The sequence below is a fragment of the Orbicella franksi genome, chromosome 1, assembly GCF_964199315.1.
Source record: "Orbicella franksi chromosome 1, jaOrbFran1.1, whole genome shotgun sequence".
Taxonomy (NCBI): Eukaryota; Metazoa; Cnidaria; class Anthozoa; order Scleractinia; family Merulinidae; genus Orbicella; species Orbicella franksi.
The window spans coordinates 3238355-3246447 of NC_138145.1; the positions used below are offsets into that span (position 1 = coordinate 3238355).

At 40.5% G+C, this 8093-nt stretch overlaps 2 pseudogenes; both read right to left on the reverse strand.

Moving 5' to 3' along the window:
* Nucleotides 1–2619: 2619 nt before the first annotated feature.
* LOC145464837 (uncharacterized) lies at nucleotides 2620–5307 on the reverse strand (annotated as a pseudogene).
* LOC145464847 (uncharacterized) lies at nucleotides 5176–7626 on the reverse strand (annotated as a pseudogene).
* Nucleotides 7627–8093: the final 467 nt, after the last annotated feature.

The following is an 8093-nucleotide window of genomic DNA, read 5'->3' on the forward strand; positions in this document are numbered from 1 at the left end:
CTTTACTGTTTTTGCATTTCCAAGCAATTCTCTAGTTGGTAAACATTAATTCTTCCACAAATAACAAGCGTAATTTAACTTGTTCTTTTTGGCTTGATTGCTGATCTGTCGGTGATACCCGCACATTTGCAGCAACATGATATTGATAAAAAAAATTATGGGGATTGTGGCTCGGTTTCCCAGCTCCAAAGCACTTCGGTTAGAGATGGTCTGTATTAGCCTCCACCTGTTTATCTTCGACTCATATTAGATTTCAAGTAATTCAAGTCTCCATTTATTCTCCTTCATAAACTTTGAATCATGAAAAACAGTATTCTTTCAGTCTCAGATCAACCGCGAATCCTTTGTGTGTTTTTTGTTTTGTTTTGTTTTGTTTTGTTTTGTTTTTTTGTAGATTATATGAAACAAAGCCAACGCACGTGAAAAACATGGATTTCTTTTTGTGGCGACCTGAAATTGCAAGATTGTGTTTTTTTAATGCATCTAGATCCAATTCACACACTAAAATTTTTAGCCAGCTGTTTACAGTACAAATCTTCCCTCAATTAGGTGTGAAATTAACACCAGCTAGTGGCATTAGATTGAAGTTTTATTTTAATACATTTCCATGGCAACCGGAATTTCGCTAGAAACGATAACCAGAAAAACTCCAAAGCAATAAACCTGTATAACCTGTGGATTGAAAAAATCAAGCCTGTCGGTGGTGAAGTACGTAAAAACCGAAAACTGACATTTCTTCAAATATCTTGACTGCTCTTTATTGACCTGGGTATCAGTCTTGAAACTGTGTTTATTCAGATTATCCTTTATTTTATCTTACTTTACCGCAAACTATCAGCTGGTTTTGGATTTTCTCTTCTTTTCTTCAACCTTACTACATTTCTGTTCGCACGTTCGAGTTGAGTCAAGGTTTCTTTTTATCTACGGCACTTTTCATGATAACAATGGCATCATATTGTTGTCCCTGGTGACAAAAACAAAACAACTGTATTCAAAAGAGACAATGGTACCTGTTTCAGAACTAGTGTTTACGGTGACAAACCATTTCCGAACAAGAGTGAATTTTCCGTGAATCAATTGAAACGCACGCGCGCTAAAAAAACATCACCTCTATGTGCTATGCTAATCTACATTTATCTCCAACGGAAAAGTGTTTTGAAGAACAATGGTTGTGGTACGATAACTGCTAACGTAAGAACACGCTGACAGTCATTTTTTTTATTATTTTTGAAAAACAAAATAGAGTTCATATTAAACAGCTTCAGTCGGCATATTACTAGTTTCCCGATGAACAGATTGATGAGAAATTTACACCAGCTATAATTTTTTAGAAAAATTTGTATTGACATGAAAATGAAAAACGCCAAATCAGTCAGCTAGCATTTAACAGATTTGTAAAAGGAACGTTGGTATAATATCTTAAATAAATTGAAGCTAAAATAAATTGCAAATAAAATATATAAGAAATGAAAAAAAAAATTTATTTTTGATTTTGAAAAAGTTTGAACCGTGTATTTCAACCGTGTTTTTTAAACAGACAGTGATTGTCACAAGATATGTTCTCGAAAATACTGTATTGATAAACATTTAAATCTTTTTTTTGATTCCGTTGCGTAAATTGTTTACTTTTAAACAACGGAAGAAAAGAAAAAAATTATGGGCTCTTTGTTACGCGCAACAAACGTTGCAAATACAGTATATTATCAGTTGTACACTGTAAGTGCAGAATTGATAAAGTATTATGTAACATAACTTCTTTTCTTCACTGTCACATAATAGTTGGGTCTGCAAATAGCTTTTGTTTCGTTTCTCAAGAAACGAAACGTTATTGATTTTACTCCAGGGATTACTATTGCCATAATGGCGATGGATAAGAGAATTGACAATGTAAACTAGGCATGGATGATCAATTCTGCCCGAAGAATTTGGAGCAGAATGAGGCGAGCATTCTGCGGGGCAGAAAAAAGCATTTTCAGCGATTGAGCAGGACGACAGGAAATCAGTTACACTAATGATATGCATATCACTTGTAGGAATTGATGTTCCTATTTTGTAAGATCCTGATAAAAATCCACCGTTTCGAAAAATATGGGAGATACTAATTTACCTAACCCAGACTCACTTCCATATTTACGAAAATATACATAACTTTTGACACTCCACATTCGGTTTTTCTGACCAGAATTTTAAACAAATACCCTCACTCAACAAAAAATAACTAAAAGGGTCAACATGCAGTTTGTTTTGAGAATGTAATGCCGAATCCTAGTTAAGTCAGAGTTACTGTTAAAATTTCTTAAGTATGAGATTTAATTGCAGGAGCGATGTTTTCGTTCATGTACCGTTTTACATACCGCAAAATATCTGTTCCTGGACTGTAGATTCATGCTTCACTGCACGATTGAGCTTTATCAACTCTAAGAAATTGACATACAATTCAAAGAACCTCAAACCATGAACCCTCTAGCGCATCGGTTTCCAACTGAAGACTGCACTTAGAAGAATGTTTTCCGTTTTTGTCCTAAAGCCTGTAACACTCTAGTCCGGCAAATCCTTCAGAGAATTTACGTCCATAAGCTTTCACAATACGTGTGGTTGAATGTTGCTCGACGGATTCAAACGTCTGCATTTGCAATTAATGGGTGACAAAAAAAGAACTGTATTCTAGCATTTTGTACTGGGCGTGAGAGAATACGTTGCAAAAAAGGAGGGTACACATTTTTTATTCCCATATTTATTCCATTCCTTGTTGATTAGACTGCTACTTCTACAAGCACAATTAAATATCATCAACAATTCATGGTGCATTCTCCCCCATCATTCATGACATAACCGAACCCCAAGTCTATTCTAAAACTACAAAGTCCACAGTTTAGAATGATTTTTCTACGCGCTTGAATATTAATCTTCCTTTAGGTACATTCCGTGTTGGTCCAGGCACCTGTACTGTCCCTTATCGTGCTGATCACAGCAGCGTATCACCCAGTGGTTCTTCCTCCAAGCAAAAGCAATCTTATGTTGGTGTCCTGCTCCAGGTGATGTCACCCTCGTAAAGACCTTCCTTTTGGTCTTGGCCTCTATAACTTCAGCTGCAGTTAAAGTTATTTCGTGAGTGTGTGCACCTGGGGGAGTCTTGGTGGCGTCTTCCACCTTCAGCGTAAGAGGTCTCTCTGTAGGCTCCGTGGGTACAACTCCAGAACCCACCAATGGTTCTCTGTACATGTAGCCATACGATTTTGAGTTCATGAGAAGATCTTTTGTTGCTTCAAGTTCCTTCCATAAAGAGCTTCCTTGACCGTGAACAGGCATTATGGGATAACGCTGACGCAAGACTCCCACTTTGACTATATTCGGCAAAAATATACGTATTCCGTTGGCTCGGGTAATCCTCAATTGACCATTTTTATCCAAAACACCAACAGCGTTTCTGGTGGTGTCTGCTGCATCGGTGCTAACTTCCTCTCCCGAGAAAGAGGCTGAAGGAGTATGATAATACTTCCTGCTGCTGGTACCATTGTAAGCTTTTCCTGGGGTCTTGCCTCCGTTACGACCGCCTTGAAATACCGTCTTCCCGTACAGGTCTTCTTGTACTCGAGATCAAATGGGGTCCATCTGTTCAGGGGTGTCAGATAGATTGTTTTTAATGGAATCGCGTACGAGTACTTCTGGGTAATAGTTTTGCATTTGGGGTTCTTCTCAGGACCTTTTGATTGAGTTGTCATGGCCATGGAGAGGTTTCCATCTGCATAACCACGATGCCTTGTAGACTGTCCCATTGCGTCTTTCTCCATGACTTTAAAATATCGATGATAGTAAGCAACGTTCAGTTTTCCTGATTTCTTGGAGTCAATGGTGTAAGATCCAAGTGTAACATTTTGTCTATTATTCGTGCTTGCGTAATTTGTTTTTCCTTTGCGTACGCAAATTAGTTTATACTTCTTTTCGTCCTTTTGTTTAGTCTTTTTTTTGCGTCAATTTAGGTGTTTATTCCTTTCTGTCAGTTTTCGCGCCCTCGTTAGCGTTTCTTTGCTGTTTCATCTTCATTAGCGCCTTTCTAAGTTTCTATAGTTTTATTTTCCGCATGTCCTAGCGTATTTTCCATATCATAGCTTTGCAGTACAGTTTTGGGGCAGTTCATTTTGGTCCGCGCTTAGCGCAGTTCTATTTAGTTTTCGTGCTAGTCTCTTCGCGTTATTCGCAGTCCGTTTCACAACAGTTTTCTCTGGCCGAAACAATGTAAGTGTAATTCACAGTCCTCGTTTTGCAGTTTTGTTATTTCTTTATTCGAATTTAGCTTAGTCGCAACTTGTTACTTTTGCTCTTTTACTGTTTTAGTTTCAACCCACGCTGTTTGTATCCACGCTGTTTGTATCCACGCTATTTGCATCTACGCCGCTCGTATGCACACTCTTTGTACCACGCCGTTTTGATTTGTGGAGTTGTTTATTAAAGGCCAAGAGAGTTTTTTACGCTTATTGCAGTTTCAAATGGTATGGGCTGGCATGTCAAACGCTTCATCAGTCAGGTTGCCTTGGTAGTTATCTTTTCCAGGAATCTCACCCATAAGTTCATCAAGCAACTTAAATTTGGGAGTGACTCCATCTGACCACTTGTCGGAGTCTTTGGGATTCAGCTGGAATCGTGCAGCTCTGGTACTTGTTTGCTCTTCGTATTTCCTTCGTGCGGAAACTCTGCTCTGAAACTCGTCAACCACTCGAAACCTGTTCAAGGGAAAATCACCACTCAGTGGATGACATAAAATTCGGTAATTCCATTGAGCAAAGACAGGGATGGTACCATTGATTATTTCCATGATAGTGGTTGGCAGGAACGAAAAGTTTTCAAGATTATCTTTTCTTCCGGTGTAGGAGGCAAAGCGAACTTTCTCTTGTAAGTCGAACCAAGATTTCGCATCAATGAAATGCCGGTCGCTTTCAAAGGGCTCATCGATGTCTTTGGTTGCTGTGGTCCATGCGCCTTCTAGATAACACAGCACTGGCTTGAAGTACTTTCTGTAGTCTCGAACACTATGTTCCTGCGATTTCCATGCCTTGAACCATTCACGCATCTCAACGACCTTTTCGTCTACTGTGGGCTTATTTTTTACCTCGGGGGAACTTCTGCTGGCCACGTAGAGACGATAGTCACTGTTTGAAGTTTGAAGTTTTGATTCCCACTTTTATTTGTTCCTTGTTCTACATGTATTCCGTCGTTGTAGTTTTCTTAGCTTGCAATTGTTAGTGGCTTTTAAAGGAGATTTTAAGTTCTACTCAATCTCAACGTTTACTAAACATCTAGTTCGCCCATTAATCGTGAACCAAGCTGGGCTTCAGGATGGGCTTCTAAGCGTTTACATTAACTTTCACATACATGCCATGTTTGTCCCAGCATCTTGTCTTTGTGTCATCGTTGTCGGAGCGATCACAGTAGCGCAACAGCCATTTTAAGTTTTTCCAACAGACAGTTATTTTGTGTAGGTGTCCAGCCCTTTCTGTGGTATACTTTCTGAAACACTTTCGGTATCTTAAGGCATTTTTCACCTCATCTGCTGTTAAAGTAACTTCGTGAGTGTGGGCACCTGGAGGAGTCTTGATGGCGTCTTCCATCTTCAGCGTGCTGTCTCTGTGTGGAGGTTCCGAGGGCAGAACACCAGGACCCAACAGTGGTTCTCGGTACATGGAGAAATACGTTTGGGACTCCATGAGAAGATCTTTCATTGCTTCCAGTTCCTTCCATACAGCGCTTCCTTCTCCGTGTACAGGCATTATGGGATAACGCTGACGCGAGACTCCGACTCCGTTTATCGGCGGAAAGAATATACGTATGCAACTGGCTCGAGTAATCTTTACATCGCCATTTCGATCCAAAACACCAACACTACCTTGGGTGGTATCTGCAGCATCAGTGCTTACTTCTTGTCCTGAAAAGAATGCTGAAGGAGTCTGATAATACTTCTTGCTATTGGTGCCATTGTAGGCTTTATCTTGGGATGTTCCTCCAGAACGACCACCTTGAAACACCGTCTTTCCGTGCGTGGTCTTCTCCGAGCCTTTGTCCTCGGGATCAAATGGGTTCCATCTGTTCAAGGGTGTCAGATAGATTATTTCCAACGGAATCGCGTACGAGAACTTCTGGGTGGTAGTTTTGCATATGGGGTTCCTCTTAGGACCTTTGCAAGTATTTAGCTTCATTCCTGCGACTCTTGGTTGCGTAGTAATGGCAACGAACAGGTTTTCATCTGCAAAACCGCGATACCGTCTTGATTGCCCCATTGCACCTCGAGCCTGAACTTTGAACCCTCGATGATAGTACACAGCGTTAACTTTTCCTGATTTCTCGGGATCTATGGTATGGGCTGGCAGGTCAAACGCTTCATCAGTCAGGTTGCCTTAGTAGTTATCTTTTCCAGGAATCTCACCCATGAGTTTATCAAGTAAGGTGAAATAGGGAGCGAATCTCTCATCCTAAATGTCATGGTCTCTGGGATTGAGTTGAAATCAATGAAATGCCGGTCGCTTTCAAACGGTTCATCGATGTCTTTGGTTGCTGTGGTCCATGCACCTTCCAGGTAGCACAGCACTGGCTTGAAGTATTTCCTGTGGTCTCGAACACCATGATCCTAAGATTTCCATGCCTTGAACCATTCACGCATCTCAACGACCCGCTCGTCTACAGTGGGCTTATTTTTGACCTCGGGGGAAACTTCTGGAAATGAAATCTCTTCTGTAGCGTGGTAGTCTTTGCTGGTTTTGCTGGCCATGTAAGACGATAGTCATTGTGCCTGGTCCTGAATTCCACTCCATTGAGGATTCCAATGAATTCTCCCAAACCAACAGTACGAATATTATTAGCGTGTTCGTGAATTGACATAAGCCTGTTATGAGTTGTGTGGGTAGATGCGTAGTAATTTCGCGTTCCATGATGAGTGGTTCGCACTTGCTTCACTCCGGAGTCGCTGTTGGATCTGATACGTTCTTCGACAAACAGCTGCTGCAGCATGACCTGTCGAGAAACGCGCTCAGCGCTTTATCAATTGAATCAGCAGCATTGGCACTGAGAGTGAGACCCATGGTGAAGATCAGCACTTGGATGGCTGGAGCCATTTCCATAAAAGAGAAGGAAATAATAATACAACCCAATACATACATTGCTGAAAGCTAGCCGGATAATATAAAGAACAATTGACTAACCAAGCAATACTTATTCTTTGGGGGATTTTATCTCAGAGTTAAGGTTTGGTTTTTGAATAATTCTTTATTGGGAAATGTTCCAAGTGACCCAGTTTAACGGATTTACGGGTTCGTGGCTATAAAATAGAATATATAGATTTAGGCCAGCCTAAAAGCTAGCTCCTGGGCCGGGTTGTTCAGAGCCCGATTAAACTAACCCAGGAAAAGGTAGAATTAAATAATAATTTTGATTTGAGTTTTGTAACTTTGTGGTGAGGTTTTCTGTATATTGTTTGGCCTTCTGTTTTGAGTTTTAACAGGAGCCATAATCGGGGAAGGAGACCGTAAGTATTGGGATCCGCGCGTACCTTTGATATAGGACAATTATTTTTCTATTTTCAGAACAAATTGCGCCATCCTGACGACATTTATCCGCGCGAATCCACGCACATGTCATGGGTTCTCCCGTGTATGTTGTGACGTTGCGTGATCAAATGGTCAGAGTTGCGAGATTCCCTTGCGGATTTTTCACAGCGATGGCAGGGAATAAGACAGGGAATAAGAACCAGGGAGCTTAGATGCAGTTTTATGCTCCGAGCTTATGGTAAAGGTGAGTTTTTCAGGCTCGAAAACAAGACTTCAAGTTCGCGCTGTGAATGAATAATATCTGCTTGCGCTGTATATCTGCTGTGCGTGTAAGCTTTTGCGTTTGTTCTGACTTAGATTAAAGCTTATGTAAAAAACCTCTCTACTCCACAGTTTCGAGTTAATTTGTGAGTTTTTCAAACAATGCCATAACCAAATCCTGTTTTTGACAGTTTCCTATTGTTTCTGATTGTTTAGCGAGTTTGCAAATTTTTTGAAAGGAGTCTGACGCGTACAAGTAGCTCATTTGCATAGTGCAGCGCGTGCACTTTCAAGTCC